Here is a 19,492-nt window from a genome sequence, read left to right as displayed (position 1 = left end):
CCTGATGAAGAAAGTCCACAATATGGATGAACTGCTTGGGACATAATAAAAACAGTTAAAGTACATTCTGGAGGAGTCAGTCCTTTCCCCCTCTCATTCTATTCTTTGCAAGGGCTTCTAGCTTTATATCTGATATGCCTAGTGGCCAGAGAAATTCCCTGCAGGAACTGACGACATCTGTGTGTTCTGGAAGCCAAACCGTGAAACCAGCTAAGTTGGTCTTTGCTTTCCAGCTCTCTTTTTTAAGACCGTCTCCCCTACTTTCCATGTTTTCGTGATACCTCTCCTATCTTTACTTTCATTACCCTCTCTCTCTCCCCAAAGCTCTTGTGACCGCATTCCTTTTATAATGGGAATACATCTGGTAAAAAGCCATTCATACTGTGAAGTCTTAGGAACTTACTATGTTGGTCCTCCAAGCAATTAAATCACTGTGAGCAACATTTTTGATACCAGTTGGAAAATATCTGGCTAGTGGACCTTCTCCAAAGCCCCAAACCTTGACAACATAGAACATATCTTTCCTCCACCCCAGCCCAGATCCACTGAGTACAAAGTCAGGGGAGAAGTTGTTTGGTGGCTCATGACTGGAGTTGGCATGGTCCAGGGCTTTACTTTCCAGCTTGGCCACGTCCTCGAGGTGCGACATGATGCACAACATTTCTTAATCTCTTCATGTGTTGGGTTCTTCATCTGGAAAATAGTCATAAGAATAGTACTCACTTTGTGCAGTTATTGTGGGGATGAGATAATGAGAGGCACAAAGCTAGTGCTCAATAAATATTTTCCATCATGCTTTTGAAAATTTGAGGTAGATGTACATGGAAAATGACATTTGGAAATCAAAAAATTTTGAATTCTCAAACACATTTGGCCCTGAGCGTTTTGACTAAGGAAAGGAATGCCTATATTGAGTTCTATCTGTCATGAGAAGGAGTAATTGCTTTCCCTGATCTAAACTTCGTCACATCCTCCTCCTATATCTGTTTTTTTAAACTTCCATTTCTTCTGAGATCCTGATGCATAAATACATTTAGACCCCAGACTGTGCATTTCCAAATCTCAGTCAGTGGACAAGTATCCATTATCTGGATGCAATGGAACCATCTGGGGGGGGGGGGGTTAAAAAACACATTTCTAGGCCCATATTCAGAGATTTTAATTAAATATGAATGGTATGGGCTTGAGAATTTGAACATCTTTAAAGACCCTCATATGAATCTGATGTCCAAACAGTTTTGGAAAAAATGGTCCAGTACTCAGTAGCAATACTTTAAAAAAAAATCACTGGATTGCTACAAGTATTTGGTCTTATGAGAGCCTTTACTCATTATTGAGTATAATTTGTTAAGAGTCACATCAGGAGAGCTCTATTACTATGGTCCAGTCATCTGACATGTAGAAATAGATAGTGGGGTAGATACCTATTGGATTTCCAGCCCAACAATATCCCTTGCCTGGGAACTTCCCCTCACCTTACATGGTTCTCATGTTATACTAACATCTTGACAGCAGTTGATTAGTCCCAGGAGAAAGATGTTACTTTATCTAAGACAATGAATCTCTTCTTTGAGATTCTTGAATTTGGAACTAAAAGGGTTCAATCATTTTCTTCCCCCTGTGGTTATAAGGTCCAAAGTTTGAAAGGTACTTTGTTCTCTGCTATGTGGAGAAATGGAGTCTGAGAGATAGAAGAATGTAGCTGATACCCAAGTGAAGAAGAGATAAGAGACAAATAGCAGTCTTGATATTGTCATATTCCTAGTACAAACTGTTCTTGAATCTCAAGTGAATTCTTGTCCTTTTAGTGATTCTGTGAAGTATTCCAAATTCCCTCCCAATCAATGTCTCATTTTTCTAGGTGAAGTTGGCCTCCATCATTTATAACCAAAATATAGTCCCAACTATTTTTTTAATTTAAAAATGAACTGGGGGTGCCTGAGTGGCTCAGTTGGATAAGTGTCAGACTCTTGATTTTGGCTCAGATCATGGTGTCAGGCTCGTGAGATTGAGCCCCAAGTCAGACACCCTGCTCAGCGCAGGGTCTGCTTGAAATTCTCTCTCTCCCTCTCCCTCTGCCCCTCCCCCTGCTGTTCATGTACATGTTCTCTCTCCTTTTTTAAAAAAATTTAAAATAATTCCAAAGGGGCACCTGTGGTTCAGTCAGTTAAGCAACTGACTCTTGATTTCGGCTCAGGTCATGATCTCAGGTTGGTGAGATCGAGCCCCGTGACTGGTTCCTCACTCAGCGAGGAGTCTGCTTGAGATTCTCTCCCTACCCCTCTACCTGTCCCCTGGCTCTTGCTTGTTCTCTCTCTCCCTCTCTCCTTCTCTCTTGCTAAAATAAATGAATAAAATCTTTAAAAAATAAAATAAAAATGAACTGGAAATAAAAATAGAATTTACAAAAATGGAATTTTATCTGTGATTGCAAAATGAACTTCAACAGACCTCCTCAAACTTGCATATCACTCTTCAGATCCAGAGCTGAGAAAATCTTGCCACTGGACACACTCTGGGTGATTTCTTTGTCCATGTACCTTTAAGTCAATATGATGTGCCCAAACCCCACCCATCCACAGACCATGAGGACAGATCTCCAACTTTTTTTTTTTACAGAACCAAGCTCATGTTTATTCTAATTCATCCCTGCTTCTTAAAATACTTCTCATAACATCTATATTTGTCCTTTTTTTGAGGAACTGTGTCTGCCTTGTGCTCTAGATGTATATTGTTCCCTTGGCTTTACACTCAGATCTCACTAAAGGGCTTTACTTTAGGAAAATTTCCTTCTAGATAGTTTTGCCCTAAACCACCTTAGGTATGCCACAACTTGGGTAAGACCAAGTTTGGGTAACTTGGGTATGGCCAATGGTGTGATAGAGCCAGCTTGCATTAGCTCAGGACATCTGATTGTGTATATGTCCTCCCACCTTTGTATTCAGTGCCACCTCATGAGTAGCTTGAAGTCATCCATTGTGGGAGAACTATTTACATAATGGAAATTAGAAAACACAACGAGTCATGTTTGTTTTCCCTGAACAATGCTTCAAATTTTTAAGTACATACCAACATACCACTAGCTGCCAACCACTTGACTTGAATTCATTAAAAAGGGGAACCAATTTTGATATGTCTGGTTAAGTATTTATGAAGATTTATAATTTTAATTATTATCTTACTTAATTTTGTTTGGCTAAATAGTCCACCAAAATAATCAGATGTGTTATAGAGAACACTTAACTGCATTTCCTACTCAGGCTGTACCGTCACTCTGTTGCTAATATCAGCACCACGGACAGCGACAGTAAATCCATAACGTGGCCACGATTAGAAGAACCAAAAATATCTCAAAGTTAAGGGTATGGAATTGTCAGTGGGTTGAAAATGAGAAGACAGTGAGGAATCTAGGATGAAGGAAGAAATGAGTATCTACTAATATCCAGGACATTTGCTAGGTAACATACCCTGGATTCAAGCATCAGGGTAAAAGCAGAAACCAGAAACCATAAATGTAAGCAAAAATGATAGCATCAGCCTTATAAAGCAATTGATGAAGGCAATTAGTAAGAAATAGGTGAAAATTTAAGTTTCATGGTAAAATGGATTGCCCAAATATAAAATAGTTGGTCAGGAAATAGTCAAATCATCGGCAGTGGGATGAGGGTAAGTACAAGAGAGTATAATATAGAGGAGATGGTAGCAGCAAGGTGGTCTATATACTAGACAGAGAGTGTGGTGTGATGAACAGAACACAGGATGATATTTGCCTTAGCTTTGCTGCTAATGTGCTGAGTGACCTTGGTCAGATCACTTGACCTTTCTAAACTCTGGCTTTCTCATCTGTGAAATGAGGATATTGAACTATATGATCTCTGAGGTTCCTACCAGCTCTATGACTTCGTGGAGAATTTTGCCCAAACCAGGAAATGTCTTCTATGCCCTCTTAGGAATTGGAGTGGAATCCAATAAGTGGAATCCTTTGACTGGAGTAGAAATTAAAATGAAGTCCACTGAGATACTGGCTTTCACGTTTCATTGAGATAATAAATTGGGATAGGTTTTTGGAAAGAAAAAGAAAAAAAAAACCCACTAGCATCCCAAGGAAACTCAGCCTCCTAACCCATGGCTGTCCCCAAATGACTATTTATCAAATGAATTAAAGCTGAGACACACTGTGATTTCACGGTCTTCTCCTTGATGCATTGTTATAATCCAGAAATCAGCTCTACATTACAATTATTTGGAATTGAGCATCAGTTAGGTGCCAATTTTAAAGTCTAAGGTTAATCCAGATACAGAGGGAAAAAGAGAATTCTTAAATACAACCTGCCCTACAACACACACCCTAGTGAGAAGTTCAGAACATAAGTGTAAGGAGAAATATCCTCAAAGCTGACTAAAGAGATGAATGAACCACAAGTCAAGAAAATTGGTCTATTATTTATCAGAATTAATGAAAAAATGAAGCTGAATTTCAGAAAACTTCACCTGGGTTTATATTATTGATGTCCATAAGAAAACATTTAGGTAAGAAAGGAACTATATAGCGTTCAATTCTTTCTTTGAAGAGTTGTCACACTACCTATGAGTGATGTGTTAGAATCAAATACTACATTTTGTCAAGTTTGGAATACAAGGGCAGGTGATCTGTTATGAGAAGATCATGCATTGATATATGATCTAACTGCTGTTCTGAAACACAAGCAGATATTTAAGAAGCTTCTGTGGAGGCACTGAGGACACCATTTATAGTACAGAGATCCAAAGAAAGAATTATTTCAGTCCCTGATAAATAAGATTCTGACTGTGCCCAAGGAGAGGGACATGTGTCTGGAGAATATAACCCCAGGTCTTTTGTTGTGGACTACAGGCTTATAGAAACACAACCTTATTCAAAGTGCACAATCCTCTAATTCAAAGTTGACTGCCATGGGCATGCAGAAGTCTAGGGATGACACGGAAATCCATGTCTTTACTCATAACTGGAAACTTTATTCTCTATTCTCCTCTTCCCTCTTTTAAGGTTGTATCAGCTCAGCATCATGAGATTATATTGGATCCAACTCTTACTATATAACCACAAGTAAGAAATGTTCCTGTTTCAAGACTTTTTTTTTGCCCTAATAATATGAGCTTTAAATCACCGTAAAACTTGAAATTCTTAGAACTTAAATGAACCTAGAAAAAGCATGTGCTGTGGGTGGTGACATTATAAGATAAATGTCTCTTGGGAGAACTGAGTTTACCTGAGGTAGGTGCAAGGATTTGCACATGATAAACATAACGAACAAATTGCCAATCCCAGTGATCATAGTGCTAAGAATGACCATCATCAAAGTCTTTCAACAAAGGCTGAGGCTGCTCTTTGCCATCACTATAATAGGCACTGTGCATGCAGTGGTCACAGAGCCTGGCATGGTGCCCGCTCTTAGATGGCTCCCAGGGTGGTAGGAGGGACTGGCAAGTAAACAATTAACTGAAGAACAATGGGAGCCTAGCTGTTGCTTCAGAGGTTATACCACCACCTATTCTAATTCTTTCTCATGGACCCTAGACACACCTAAACTTTAAGGAAACTTTGGGGTGGTAAAATCAGAAAAAAAAATCAAGCTTGTCAGAGAACATTCTGGAATGACCAAAGAGTTGAAGAAAAATTTGCTATAGTCTTTTCTCCTTTCTAGGATTTCATAATTTCTGGTTTGCTTTCAGCTCATGAAGGTACAAACCCCCATGACTGCTAGTGGAATATGTTCAAGGACCCTGTTCAAAAGCCCTCTTCCCAGGGCGCCTGGGTGGCTCAGTCGTTAAGCGTCTGCCTTCGGCTCAGGGCATGATCCCAGAGTTCTGGGATTGAGCCCCCACATTGGGCTCCTCTGCTGGGAGCCTGCTTCTTCCTCTCCTACTCCCCCTGCTTGTGTTCCTTCTCTCACTGGCTGTCTCTCTGTCAAATAAATAAAATCTTAAAAAAATAAAAAGCCCTCTTCCAGAAGATAGCCTGATGAATCCAGTCCAGCCATAAGCACTGAGTTAATTTAGCTTCCCACCATCACTATGGTAAATCAAATGTCATTTTTGTCTTCTCTCTCCCACCCTCTAGCACCTCTTTATTTCCTCTGTCTCCATCCTATCTCTTCCACTTATTTATAAAAGCAAAGAACACATATCCTAATTTTTCTAATTATCCTGTGCCACTTAGCAGAGTACTTTGCACCCAGGAGATGCTTGATCAATGCAAGCATAGTGCCTCTTTCATCCCCAAAGCTCACAAAGCTGAACAGGTATGGTTACTGTGGCATTGATGCTGGGGATCGTCCCCCCCAAAGCACTCTTTTTTTTTTAGTACCTTGGGTTCCATGATAAGACCTGAATTTTCTTCACCTTCAATTCTTCCACTGGCCCTTTTGGATTTAGCTAACTCTCTAACCAAGTGCTGAAGTGCAGGTGTCAATAAGTTACTTGAAAAAAACCTCTTAAAATGTTGTAGGAGCTCATCAAGTGTTTGCTATGGTTACCAAAGGGCTCTGATAATAAATAGCATGTGACAGGAAGTAATGAATTATCTGCGATCATGAAATGTGACTTGCATAAAGGACTCATGATGTGCCACTGGAGGAGGGAGTGTAGGAGGGGAAAATGTACTGGACATTGTTGGTGCCAAAGAATAAGCCATTTTGTGTAGTGACACCCATCTGACGGTGCCCATTGGGGCAGGGGTTTTCAGTGACTTGTATGGTGAAGAAAGAGTCATGATTCAAAAGCTGTCATCATGAGAAAACTTGATACTGTATCAATAGCACACTAGTCATCTGCTTTAATAGTATGCAAACAACCTTGCCAGGTAGTGGATGAGCTGGCTGTGAGTCAAGTTGTCATATTCCAAGACAAGTGGATTGATTTATGTTTGCATTCTTGTTCTGTTTCTAATGTGTGTGGAAAATAAAAAGAGATGCTTTTCCATTTCTCCCTTCTGCAAGGAGCCACCATATTCCACAATATTCTGGTTACTTTGTGGCGTTTGGTGTGAAACGTGGCTGTGAGCTTTGGCGGGGGGCTAAATGTGGACCTGTCTGATCAGAGAGCCCCATAAGATGGTTTACATTCTGGCTTTATTGACTCCACCAATCCATGGTGTGCTACTAAATATTTTACAATCAGCTCCCTGTGGGGTGGAGGGTAGGTAGAGAGGAAGAAAAGCCCAGGTTTGCAGCATTTCCTGATTGCCATGGTGCTGATCTCAAGCTACTAACGTGACGTCGTTGAATGTGATGTTGGGAAAACGTGCACAGTCGGCTCTCATGGGCTGCTACCAACCAGCTCCAGCTGAGCCCCACCATCAATCCAAACACGTACCCACAGCTAGATGTCCTTGTGAAAAGGGGACAGAAGCACCGTCCTGATTCCCTGGTCAATGCAAGGTGAGGAGAGCCACTGTATACAAGTACTTCAGGCACCTATAGAGACAGACATTCCTCACTCACATGGCAGCAAGCGGAGGCCTGCATGGTCTCTCTAAGTAGGATGACCTTATACTTTATTATCTTAACAGGGACACTTTTGATATAAAAGGGGATGTCATTAATAATTATACTAGGACGGGGGGGAGTGGGTTGTTCAGTGGGTAAAGCAACCAACTCTTGATTTCGGCTCAGGTTGTGATCTCAGGGTCATGGGTTGGAGCCCTGCATGGGGCTCTGCGCTCAGAGGGGAGTCTGCTTGAGATTCTTTCCCTCTTCCCCTCCCCAAACTCTCTCTTTCTCTCTCAAAAAAAAAAAATCTTTAAAAAAATTATACTAGGACAATGGTGTCATTACTAAGATTGTGCCTGGACAAATGAGGACAATGTATTCATTCTTTTTTTTTTTAAGATTTTATTTATTTATTTGAGAGATTGAGAGAGCACTAGCAGTGGAGAGGGGCAGAGGAAGAGGGAGAAGCAGACTCCCTACTGAGCAGGGAGCCCGATGCAGGACTCGATCCCAGGACTCTGGGATCATGACCTGAGCCGAAGGTAAACACTAAACCGACTGAGCCACCCAGGTGCCTGAGATATTTCCTTTTTTTTAAGTGAAATGTGAACTTAGTAAAGAGTAAGTCCCGTGTCTATCTGAAGCTGCCTCTGGAGTCTCCATCCCTGGCTTGGTTCTCTGTCCACCTAGGAGAACGGTGCCGGAGTCTCCACTCAGCCTGGGGCTGCAGCCAGTTCGGCAGAGGCAGGGTCTGCATAGCTCATAATACTCTATTTTCAGGCTTATATCTTCCTTTGATGCATATTTTTCAACCATTGCAAATGTCCCTTCCCATCCAAGCAACTGTGTCATTGGCTAAATGCTTCTCTTGTTGGTCTGAGTCCAAACTTTCTGTTCTTCTCATTAAAAAGGTAAAAAATATACAAGATTCTATGGCAGAAAAAGAAAATCCAGTAAGTAATCCTCAATTTATACAACTCTAAATTGGCTTTTAGTCCTTGCTTCTGAGTGTGAGGATGTAATTACTGATGGAATTGTAATCAGCATAGGCCAACTACTGGGTGTTCTTCTTGTTTCTATTTAACATTATTTCACATACTCATTTCCATATATTGACACAATCCACACACTTATCATTTTTTATGGCAACGTAATACTCCATCATGTTGACAAATGCTAGTTTTATATCCTGTTATCCAAAGGCAAAATGTCCCAGCTTCACTCAAACTGGTGGTTGTGACGGCCCACCGGTAGGGAGAGCTCTGGTGGGCTCCCACTTCGGGGCGAGCAGGGAGCTTTGGGCAGGGAATCAAAGTTTATCAGTAATAGGTTTTTTAAAAAATTTATTTACTTAGCTGATGTGGGGGAGGGGCAGAGGGAGAGAGAGAATCCCAAGTAGACTCCCTTCTAAGCACAGAGCCTGACATGGGGCTCAGTCTAACGATCCTGAGATCGTGACCTGAGCCGAAATCAAGAGTCAGATGCCCAACTGATTGAGCCACCCAGGCATCCCTGGTGCTTTCAGTTTTAGAACTGAATCTCTAGCTGGTCACTGTGATGTGTGCAGAGTTGGGGGGTGGGGCGGAGACACTGAGACAATGACACAAAGTTTTGTATGGTAAGTTCAATGTTAACCCTTGTCTGCCTTCTGCTCTTGTAGCCTCAGCTCCTCTAAGGCCCAGACACCAAAAGAGGCCACACGTCAGTAAGCACATTTAACAAAGAGGCAGCTAACGTAAATAGGCATTGGGTGACTTCTAAGTCATGCCTAAGAATACAGGCATTTTAATTATGCAATAGTTGGATAAAGTCTGTTCAACTCCTCTGGGGTTTCTGAGGGTCATGGAGCTGCCCAGCGGCAACTCCAAGGCCACAGCAGCTGACAGTAGAGAATTCAGCCCTGGAGGTGCAAGCCCTTGGAGTGAGGTCTTGGCCTAGGGTCCTGAGTCATAGGATTCCCCTCCTCTGTATTCAGAATCCAGGCCCAGATTGGGCTATTGCTCTGAATGAGTGTTGCTTTGGATCTTAGGGAAGATCAATAAATAGTATAAGGGAAGAGGGTAATACTTAAGTACAACCTTCAGCCTTGAACCTAAGGCTGAGTTAATTAAATTTGATTATCTTCTTTGGGGTTAAATTCTCATCTTTTGTGTAGTGAGCTTGCTTTTTATCAAGCATGTCTAGGCAGGAGGTTTGACTTATCCCCCGCGCCCCCCAGCCATGTGCTGGCCTCTGCTTTAAGCATTTTATGCATATTAACTCACTAAATCCTCACAACTGTATGAGGTATGTACTATTATTATCCCCCATTTTATCAATGGGGAAACTGAGGCACAGAGAGGTTAAGTCACTTGCTCAAGTTACAAAGTTAGTGTGTGGCAGATCTGAGTTTTGAACCCAAGAGGTTAGGCGTCAGGATCTATGCCTTGAACTGTCACATTCTTCTAATGAAATTCCAGTCTTTTCATCCAAAAGTGGGCCTGGCCTTCCTCTCCCTTTGGCCCCTTTCTGCCCCAGGCCAGACCAGGCCATCTTCAGCCTCAAAGGAAGAACCCTAGACAGGATGGGCTGATTTCATTCATCTGAGCCTCGTGGGCTGAACAGTAGAAAACAGCTAAAATGATTAACCCCAATTTTGCCTCTAATTTCCTTCCTAAATGGATTTTTCCCCTGCTGATGAAATCTGTCTCAATTTGGGGGTGGGTGGGTAGGTAGGGGAGTCTGGACTGATTTTGTATCAGAAGGTCTCACATGTCTGCAGGGAAAAATATAGGGAGGGATTATACTTTTCAAATATGGTGGAGAAGCCACAGCTTCTATTATGGTTTATCCATCCATCCATCCATCCATCCATCCATCCATCCATCCATCCATTTGACCATCTATCATCTCTCTCTCTCTCATCTATCTTCTACCTACCTATCGTCTATTTCTCTATCTATCATCTATCCACCTATTTATCTATCTACCCATCATTTTTGCAGGAGGTTGATAATAGCAGTATTGAGGCCACCAATCAGGATGCTGCCTGGTGTGTCACCCCGCCACAGCCCTGTTTATGGCCATCATAAAATGTCTGTGGATAGCCCAACAGCTGATTTTCCAGGGTCTTTTTCTACTGTCTGAGTGATCAGAAAAAAAAAATCTATCAGCTGGAGAAATTAAGCCATTTTTCTTCAGGGGAGAGAGATGGAGTAACAGGCTTTCCACATTAAAATGCTACAGTGGATTCCAGATGAATGAAAAATTGGTCTGCATAGTAATGAGACTCAAGAGAGATTTGGGAGGTTGGTCACTGGCTCCTGGCGGAGACACAGGGTGGGACAGTACATGAAGCCTGGTAGAGTCAGGCCAGTGGGGCTCTGGGGGCTTCCATTCAGGGGAGCCAGGTGCCATGACATCGCCCTCTTTATTTTCCCGGCCATTTATTTTTCCAAAAGGCTAGTTGTCCAGGCAGGTGTCTTAGAAAGGGGCGATTGCTGACTGCTCTTCCAATTACCACCTTGTTCCCTCCGGTGCCATGAACCAGGCTGCCCCTCACAACTCACACAGGCCGAGCGCGCCAGAAAGAGGGCTCTGGCCTTTGGAAGGTGCACCTGTCACAGAGGAAGCACGTTCACCCAGCTTTAGGCGACTGACCCAAAAATGATCCAGGTATAATGTGATGATTGGCCGGAAACCTAATCATGGCCCATTTCTGGACCTTACCAAATAGGAGCAGCCACTCTGATGACAGTAAGCAGGTTAGTGGGAAGCCACAAAAGCAGGAGAATTCACTTAAGGATGCCAGTCCAGACCCCGCCCTCGCTGGGGAGTAGCTTCCTGTGGGCTCCGGATGCCTGATCTTCCTGATTTGCCCTGGAGTTCCTGGCTCATGGGCCATTTCTCACCTGGGGGTTCTTGGGGACAGAGGCTACTTCATCTTGTCACTGCCTTTTCTGGATGACTCTTCTGCCTACAGCCAGTTCTTGCTCGCTAGAAGAGCCTCTGGGTGGTAGAAGAAGAACAGGCCCTGGCTTCCTGAATCTGAATCTCCCTGTCAGGTGGGTGGTTAGTGCTTCATGGCTCTAGGTGGGATGGCAATGTCTGTCCTGCAGACGCAGGTCCTACCTGGCAGGTGCCCAGGAAGGGATGGCTGCTTTCCCATTATTGTCTATCTGGCATGAGTAGAACGGCCCCAAACTCCTGCTATCCCCCAGCATTGCCTGATCTACAAGATCTCCAGTTCGACGATCATTTCATTTATTTATGTCTAATTTCATTCCAGAGGGGTTTATGTGCTCTCCTCCTTGGCGTGCTCTTAAAAGGCGAGTATTTCTGGAAAGGTACTGCATCAGACCTGCCATTTTCAGATTTTCCCGCAAAGCAGGCTCACGGCAGCAGGGAGCAAGCATGTATATGCTGGGTGGGTGTGGGGATCAAGCCAGACAGCACAGCAAGTGTGAAATTTCTTTGAGCATTCTCCTTAAAAGTTCACGCAAGCTTTGACATCTACTCGCTAACATAAGCATCCTCCAGATGATTTGATCAGAAAAAAGAAAACTTAGGTGCTGCAGGGAGGGGAGCAGCGATTCCCCTCTGGGCTCACTGTGGTTTCGAACACTGCTCCCCAGACTAAGGGACCTTATCTACAGCTGCCCGGACTGGGGCTGGACGGTGACGGTGAGACCCAGCCCTGCCCACCTGAGACCAGGCCCAGCGTGGGGGGGGGTTCCCAAAAGCTGCCACTGGTCATTGCACTGCAGAGGCTGTGTGGCATTGTTTCTCTGACTGCTGGGGAAGGGGAGGGGGCACAGATGCCATTGTCTCTTTAAAGACAAGGCTCTGGAAGGTTCTCTAGACTCTGAGTCCAGGATACAGAACTTCCGGATAATCTTAGCCAGGGCCCGTGCCAGCTCTCGTGGGCATGCTCCCTCACAGCCAGCTGCCCCCCGCCAGGAAGCCCCTCGGTGCATTTTTCTCCTCCTCCCACAGTCAGACGAAGGGGGGACAGCAGGTTGCATGCAGGCTGGCCAGGAGCTTCCCACTTCAGGTTTTCCAGTTTGCCCGATGAGGCAGGCCCCAGGCCTGGATTTCTGCTGAGGCAGGTGGACCCCTGGGACTTGACCTCTGCCCCCTGTCCCTCGGCAGGGCCAGTTGTCAAGGAGATGACAGGATTGAATTCAGAGTTGAGGGAACCAATCTTGTCTGCCTATTTTTATCTTCACACTCTTCCTCCGCCTTCCCTTCCTCCCTCTCCTCCTCCTTCTTAATCTCCTGTGGCCATTAAAAGAATGGTAATCATTTCCTAAACAGTGACCAAATCATTATTTTACATTTTGCCAGCTTTGAGGAGATCTCCGCTGCCGGGTTTATTCTGCATGCAACGCACACGGTGCGGCCTTCCATTATCGAGAGCTTCCCAGCACTTGCACAAACTCACCTATAATCATCCCCACACCCTAGGAAGACTGCTACCTGACTCGAAAAATAGACATGGAAAGGAAAGACCCACGGCTAACCAGTGATGGAGCCGGGTCTGGATCCCGGGTCCCCTGAGCAGCTGTTCGGAGACGGCCAGGACTTCGGATGGCTTGTCTAACTGCCACCGTGGCTTCCCCCGCCTCCCGCCGGCCCCACCCCGAGGCATTGCAGCTCTGGGCACAGAGTAAACGCAGTCGGTCAGCTGCACGCAGGAGGGCTTTGAGCTCACTTCCACGCCCGGCTCAGACGATGCTGAGGCACAGGATACCCGGCTGATGGGATATAGTGTCGTCTAGATACTTCGTCAAAAGCTGTCGACTCCCTAGGACAAACCTGGAAATGGTGACTCTCGTTTCTCCTTTTGACAACCACTTGCTCCTGCTCCTTGCAGGACACTAAAAATATGTGACATTTCTAGAACTCAATCTTTGAAGTTAACTTAGAACCTTGCAAAGAAGTGACACAAAATGACAGCGCCACTCAGTGGGGTAGACTTACCCTCTTCCTCTTTGAGGGTGATGAGGTAGTTGAGTCCACACGAACGGGGTCCTTTTCTCATCACCTGGTACCTGCAAAACGTTAAAAGCAGTCCCTTTACCCATTATCCTTTACTGTGTAGCCCACAGGCATTTTTGTTTGTTTGTTCTTTTTGCAATTTTTAGTAAAGAACAATTAGCTGGAAAGAGCCTGGCTATGCCAGGACTTAGGGGAGCCCGAGCCCAAGGACGCCAGGCCCAGCTAAGGGGCTGTCTTACTTCTTTCTCACCTTCACTCAAGCTCTTAGGCTGGAACTCTGCTCTAAGGGTGTCCTCCCAGCCGTCCCTCCCCTAGGTCCTTAGGATCCTCACCCACAAATGTCTTACTCCCACCCGTGAAGATGTTCCCAACCTTTATCTCTAGTTATTTTCACAAATAAACCTTTCTGTGGGATTGTGACTGTCACGGTGTGACCATGACAGCATGATCATGAATTTCAGGTTCCTTTTGTCTCCAAATATCCTGGTTTGGACGATAAATTACCCGGTGTCCCAGTCATCAGGCGCTTGAGACAGGACCCTTTCATTCATGTTACCCATATGTGAATGGCCCCCATATGACGTCATAGTACGCCACACAAAGAGAGAAAGAGCCACTGTGAGACAGGCCTCTTGAATGGCTTGCCTCCCTGAGTTACAGGTTATTTATCTTGGTTTCTCCGAGCTTAGCACACATTAGAACAGTGCTTCTCAAACTTCTTGGTCTCAGAAAACTTTTAGTCTTAAAAGTTATAGAGGACTCCAAAGAGCTTTTTTTTTTTTTTAGGTTGATCATGTGTTACATATTTAATACATTAGAGACTAAAACCAAGAAAAATTTAAACTAGGTATTTATTTAGAATAATAATAAACACATTAAATGTTAACATAAAGTCTACTTTTTATGAAAATAGCTATATTTTCCAATACAAAGAAGTGTAGCAAGAAGAGTGTTTGGGTTTAAATTTAGTGAGAAGACTGGCACTGGTTTATATTTTTGCAAATCTCCCTAGTCTGTCACATAACAGTGAAGAGCCAGATTGCCATATCCGCTTCTGAATTCGATCTTGCATCAACCCCCACCTTGGAGTTTCTGAAAAACTGTACTGTGCACTCAAGGGAGAAAGAGAATGGGAAAGGCAGAAAAGGGGTAGTAACACCATACAAATAGTTGTGCCCCTGTGGACCCATGGGTCCAGGGCCATACTTCGAAAACGACTACACTGGCTATTCAGTTAATCCTTGTTGAATAAAACAAGTTCTAACGTGGAAAATCTATAAAAGGAATGTGGAAACTTCTAGTGGGTTGGGGAGAGAGATTACTTGCACTTGCTTGGTTGGTCCTCTATCACTTAAGCAGCTGCTTATGATGTCATATTATGATTCAAATTTGGGGGGATGGGGTGGATGTATTATAAAAAAAAAAACCTATCATAAAAATTCTTCTCCATGGAAAAAGGTCAAAGTCCAAGCAATAAATCAGCAAATTCTTGAACATATTTGTGTCCGTGTGAAAGGGATGCATGCAATTTTCAAGTCATTGGCGGGGTGAGAAGAAGGGATATTCTGTCTCTTCTGATGAAATTATAAACCTCCCAAGACTGGGGCTATGTTTTTCTTTCTTTAGCTCTGTGTTGTCTAATACAGCAGTCACTAGACACCCATGACTGCTGAGCACTTGAAAGGTGGCTAACCAGATTGAGATCCGTTGTAAATAGAAAACACACGCCGGATTTTGAAGACTTGGTATGAAAAAAAATGTAAAATATCCAAAATATTGATTACCTGTTGAAATGGTAGGTTAGATATATTCAGTTAAGTAAATTACATTATTAAAATTAATTTCACAGCCAAGATGTCCTTCAGTAGATGAGTGGATAGAAACAGCTGTGGCCCATCCAGACAATGGAGTATTATTCAGTGCTAAAAAGAACCAAGCTACCAAGCCATGAAAAGACACAGAGGAACCTTAAATGCATATACTAAGTGAAACAAGCCAGTTCGAAAAAGCTACATACTGTACGATATCAATTAACATTCTGGAAAAGGCCAATCTATAGGAACATTGAAAAGATGAGTGGAGCTGGAGTGGAGGAGAGGGAGGAAGGGATGAATGGGGGGCACACAGGAGTGTTTTAGGACAGTGAAACTATTCTGTATTACACAGGTGATACAATCATTTACACATTTGTCAAAACCTGTGTGCTCTGTTTTCTGTCTAACACAAAGTATGAGCCTTAATGGAAACCTTGGGCTTCTGTTAATAATAATACATCAGCATTGGCTCATCTAGTATAACAATGTCCCACAGTGTTGCAAAATGTATGTGTTGCAAAATGTATGTGCAGAACTATGTGTTTGTGGGGGGAGGGAGCATGGTGGTGGTGAAGACATATGAAAGCCCTAGATCACTGCTTAACTTTTCTGTTTCTACATCTGAAACTGCTCCAAAGAGTAAAGTCTACCAATTAAAACATTCACTTGTTCTTTTTTGTGCTTTTATTAATGTGGCCGCTGGAAAAATTAAAATTGCATATGTAGCTGACATCTGTGGCTTGCTTGTGTATTTCTACAGGCTACTCAGACTCTGTACCACCTTGCCAGGTGCTTGAGGAACATAAGCACTTAGCAACGGTTTCCTTGGCTTAGGCAACCAGCGGGTATGTGATAATTTGCAAAACAATTAAAAGAAATCTTGAAGGCCCAGGAAGATCACCAGAGTGCAGATGGGCTCCACTTTTCACTTTTCTTGTGTCTTGGTTTGGGGAGGAGAGCACACCCATACCCCACAGGGCGTTGGCTCCTAGCTGCTTCTGGAAGAGCATGTGGGCTAGTCTGTGGGGCCTGAGCACCGGACAGATGGACAGGTGGCAAGCCAGCCATGGTCCCTTACCCCGGGGGGTGGCCAGGCAGAGAAAGGCGCCCAGTAGGGGGTGCACTTCCCCAGGCTTGCAAGGGGCTGGCCCCTGCAGGGCGGAGGGATCCAGGGCCTGGGCTTCTCTGGGTGGAGCGGATCCTGGGGCCAGCTCAGTCTCAGACCCAGACAGAAACACCTAACCTCACAAGATACCTTGGTAGCTGGCATCTTAAATCAAATAACTGCATTTCTGCAGAGAGACCTGTGAGTGGTCTTTTTTTGTTGTTGTTGTTATTTTGGTCTTTTGTTTTTAATAAATGCAGAAGTAGCAGCAGAAACCACCTCCTTCCCAGTCCCACCTCATGCTGAGCCAGTCTTCATCCCAGGGGGCAGCTTCCTGGGGAAGCTGCTTCTCCAAGGGTGGGCCCCCCCCTACCACTCAGCTCTGAAACCAAAAGGTGTGAATGCAGACCAGGCCCCCTATCTGGGGCTCTTGGACTTAGTCAGAGCTATGGTCTGAATTCAGATGTGGGATCAGGGCAGCCTGTAGGCCCCATGGGGTGTTTGGAGGTTCCCAAAGCATCCATCATTCCCCAACTACCTTCCTTCACCTATCTTTATTTTAAGTTAGGAAATACTCCAAACACACAGAAAAGCACAGAGAATACTGTAAGACCCCTTGTGTGCCCACCATCCAGATTGTAACAAATGTTAATATTTTGCCATAAGGCTTCAGATCATTTTTTAAAGAAATAAACTGCTATAGGTAGAGTTGGACAACACGTCACCAACTGTTCCCTTTGCCTCCTGTCTTTCCCAACGGTCCCTCTCTCCTGACACTGCTGGATTCTGGGCCACTCAGTTTTCGTATGCTCTCTACGCACCTAGCCATACCCAATATGCATTCCTCTTTTTAGCAATGTCCAATAGATACTTACTGAATGCCTAGGAGGCCGTAGCCACTATTGTAGGCTTGGAGGATGGAGCAACGAAAAAACAAAATCTCAACACTCGAGCTTAAATTCCAGTGTGGGGTGGGGGTGGGGGAAATTAAAACCCAGCACGTGAGTGTGCCGAAGAAAGGTAAAGCAGGGAAGGAGCACTTTGGGGAGCTGCGGGCTGACTCCTGCTCTCATATGGCCTTATGCTTTGACTTCTGGTCCATGGTGGTCTGTTTTCTCTGTAGGAGTCCCACTGCCCTGAGTCATGGAAGTGTAGGGGCGGGGGTCTGCATTTGCTTCTGCTGGGAGCACCAGGCGCTCCCTGATTTGTGAATGGTCTCATAAGAATTCCTCAGCTTGGAGCTCTGGCATCCCGTGGGGAGCTCACATTCAGACTTGACCTCTGTGGGGGACTCAGCCTTGGGATTTCAACTTCATATGGAGACGTTGTTCCTCTATTGCCCTGCGGCAGATGATACATCTCTGGGACATTTCCCTGAACCTTTGGGAGAGATTTTCCAGTCTTTCCCTCGTGGAGGGGGCAGCTCATCCAAAGGCCAGTTAGACACAGGGTCTCCTGTCTGCAAACCCGGGCCCCACGCTGTGCGTGCCAGTCACTGGCACCCGTGTCCAGGACCTGTATCGCCCCCCTCCTCCCCGCCCGGCTCTTCAGGGCTTGTTGGCTCCATTTTATAGCCCATGCCTCTGGCTCCTGGGAAGTTTTCTTTCTTTCTTTTCAATTTGGCTCAAAATTTACAACAATTTTGGTTATGTTTTATCCAGGACTTCTGGGTTTGGAGCAGGAGGGGGTCCACATGAGCTCTGATGGCTGCGCTGCCGGCAGTTTAACCATCTCCTTGTTGGCTCATCTCTGTGCCTTACCTCCCTCTGGTCGCCAGCACGTGAGTGGGAGCACGATTCCAGAGCCACACACTCGGGGCTGAAACTCTGGCACCATCACTTATTAAATGTGGATCCGGGAAAACTTAACCAGCTTCGGCACGCAGGAAGGACAGTCCTAATCCTGACCTCCTTGGGTTGTTAGGAAGACGACGTTAGTTTTGGTTAAGTGCTTCCAATGGCATCTGGAACCTCATAGGTGCCATAGAGGTACTAGTTATTAGGATTTTTGGTTTAAAGTCTTCCTTGTTAGTTTGCTTCTAGTAAGAGACTCAATTCTTGGAAAATATATCTCTTTGGGTCATTACCATGTGTTTATTACTAGAATATTTAGTTCGTTCAGTTCTTACCTAGTTGTCATTTCGGAAAACAGACACCAGAGTGGGAGTCCCAGCAGGTACGCCTTAGTGGGAACAGTTGATGGAGGAGGATGGTCTGCCCAGGTCCGGCCCCCGGAGGCAGTGGTCTTGCCAGTATGAGGAACTATATCTCTTTGACTTAAAAAAAAAAAAAAGTTAAAAATTAACCAAGAAAAGAAGGCATTTTAGATTTTGGCTCAGATCTCCTGTGATTTTGAGGAAGGAGTCTGTTTTTACTGGGTTTTTTGTCTGGACCACTTTTGCATTTATCTTTTACTGAGGGGAATATTACTTCCCAGTAGATGGTGTCTAGGAAACATTTTAAAGTACTCCTGTGGGACGCTAAGTGGCTGGTGAGTCTCTCCTCCCGACATAGTGAAGTGAGTGCTCGGCCGCCGAGCCGGGACCTGCTGTGCCTTGCTGCGCCTTGCTGTGCCTTGCTGTGCCTTGCTGGGACCCGGCCAGCCGTGTCAGGCTGCGGAAATGCTTGTTACAGATGGACATTCACTCCATAAAGCCAGGGAAGGTTGGCGCGGGCCCTGGTGTCAACTTGGGGGAATAAGAATATTAGGATACATAAACTTGTGTTTCAGGCTTGGTAGTTAAGCGACTAGCCCCAAGCCAGCGTGGAGCCTTCAATGACAGGTGTTCACTGAGCATTTGCCGTGTGTTAGACATCAGCACCCAGAAGGCAACCACTGTTTACAAGTTTCTAAACATTCTTCTCGAATTATTCTATATCGGCAGACACACACACACACACACACACACACACACACACACACATTTTACAAAAAGACAACATGCCGCACACATTGTTGTGTATCTTACTTTTTCTCTAAACATTGTATCTCATGGGTCATTCTGCAAGAGTGCATAAGCACATAAGCTTCGGTACAGCTTTTTGTTTTTAATACTTTCTTTTTCACAAGATTCTTTTTAATAACTGCATGGTATCCCATTGGATAATTTATATGAACGACTCTGT

At 44.4% G+C, this 19,492-nt stretch overlaps 1 long non-coding RNA gene across 1 annotated transcript; it reads right to left on the bottom strand.

Annotated features, from left to right (window-relative positions):
- Positions 1-475: 475 nt before the first annotated feature.
- On the bottom strand, positions 476-18,631 carry LOC148108464 (uncharacterized). The gene is made up of 3 exons (XR_015727804.1): positions 18,496-18,631; positions 13,431-13,501; positions 476-693 (listed from the first exon to the last, which is right to left on the bottom strand). It is a non-coding gene; the product is annotated as an uncharacterized LOC148108464 (long non-coding RNA).
- Between the last annotated feature and the right edge of the window lie 861 nt (positions 18,632-19,492).

This window comes from Ursus americanus, chromosome 19 (genome assembly GCF_024610735.1).
Source record: "Ursus americanus isolate L20-20 chromosome 19, mUrsAme1.1.p, whole genome shotgun sequence".
NCBI classification, from domain to species: Eukaryota; Metazoa; Chordata; class Mammalia; order Carnivora; family Ursidae; genus Ursus; species Ursus americanus.
Note: the sequence above shows the minus strand (reverse complement) of the source record. Positions and strands in the feature narration are given on the sequence as shown.